The sequence below is a fragment of the Protobothrops mucrosquamatus genome, unplaced genomic scaffold (assembly GCF_001527695.2).
Source record: "Protobothrops mucrosquamatus isolate PMUCROS unplaced genomic scaffold, P.Mucros_1.0 scaffold2939, whole genome shotgun sequence".
Taxonomy (NCBI): domain Eukaryota; kingdom Metazoa; phylum Chordata; class Lepidosauria; order Squamata; family Viperidae; genus Protobothrops; species Protobothrops mucrosquamatus.
The window spans coordinates 299,854-301,606 of record NW_015388962.1 but is presented as its reverse complement, the minus strand read 5'-3'; positions in this window follow the sequence as shown (position 1 = coordinate 301,606).

Sequence of the window (1,753 nt, the reverse complement as noted above, 5' to 3'; positions counted from 1 at the left end):
CAGAATAAAACAGAATATAGAACAGGAGGTAGAATAGAAGAACAGAATAGAATAGAATGTACAATAGAATAGAATAGAATAACAGGATAGAATAGAAAGAATATCGGACAGAATGTAGAATAGGATAGAATAATAAAATAGAATGTAGAACAGAAGAACAGAATAGAACAGAATATAGAACAGAAAGTAGAATAGAATAGAGCAGAATAGAATAATAGGTCGCTTTCTAAAGTGCCGTTGCAACTTCGGTCACTAAACAGATAGTCGTTTAAGTCGAGCATTATCTGTAAATGGAACTGGGGAGGGGAAAAAAGAATTGGGAGGCAATTGTCGGGTTTTGACATGTTTCTTCCAATTAAGCAGTGAATAATCAGACATACCAGGGATTTTCAGACCGTTCCTGCTCTCCAGCATCAGAATGCTTGTTTACCAGCTTGCATGTACTTTCTTCTGTTCTGGGGTGGGGGGAGGCAATTTATTCTGCGCGCAGCACATAATCAGATTACATGAGCTAAACGGCCTTCATTTTCCCTCCTGTTAAAAGGAGATGAAAACCAACTCAGCCTGGATCCTGAACTCTGGACCGAAACGAATCTAGATCAGATTGACACCTCCGACGTGGCCGAGCCAACTTGGCAAGCCCTGTAGGCTTCTCTGCCTCATATGGAAGATTTATCGATTCTGTGCTGGAGAGATGGGACTTTGCGGGAGTTCAGCCCTTCCAGGGCTCCAGAGGGGAGATAAAGAGTGGGGTTCCCCCCTCCCCCCCCCATTGCTGGTTTGCCTGGCTGCCATCTCGGCTGGGCTCTGGAGACCAAGCTAGCCTTTAACTCCAAGGCAGAGAAAATAAACCTGCATGGAACACAAGGTGGTTTGTTATTGGTGGACCGGGGGTTTGACTCCGCCAGGGTTTTGAATCTCATCAAAGGCAGCCAGCCACGGTTGGGGATGATGGGGTTTGGAATCTGAAGGGGCTTAGGTTTGAAGGGGGGGAGGAAGGAAGGAAAGGAAGAAGGAAAAAAAGAGAAAAGGAGGAAGGAGGGAAGGAGAAGGAGGAAGAGGAAGAAAGAAGCAAGGAGGAAAAAGGAGAGAGAGGAATGAGAAAAGGAGGAAGGAAGGGAAGGAAGAGGTAGAAATGGAGCAGGAACAGGAAGAAGGGGAAGAAAAGAAAGAAGGGGAAGGAAGAGGAAGTGGAAAGAGAAGGGAAGGTACAAAAGAAGGGAAAGGGGAAGAGGAAGATGGAGGGAGAAAGAGGAAATGAAGAGAAAGAAGGAAAGGAGAAAGAAGAGGAAGAGACATGGAAAAAGCCCACCCTCTCCCCATTTTCCCACCCTCTCAAATCCTCAATCCATCAGCCAAATCTATAACTAGCCAACTTAGAAAAGACACACACCCCCAGGGCGGAAAGAAAGGAAAGAAGACAAGTCTGTTGTCGTTTTTTTCTTCTCTTTTTCTTTGCCTTTTATTTAAATTTTTTTTTTTTTAATAGACTAAGAGGAAGTATATGAAAACCACGAGCCAAAGTTCTCGGGGGGAAGAAACCCAAATCAAACCCAAACCCAAAAGTTCAGAGAGAGAGAAAAATAAGAACAATAATAATAATAATAATAAAACCAACCGACGCATGTACAGGTAGAGAGAAATCTTCTTCTTTTTTTTCAACCCCCTCCCTCCCCCGTTTCTTTTTTCTTCTTCTTTTGACCCCCCCATGGATTTGGCCGGCCCTTTTTTTTAACCACCGGGGACCCCCCCC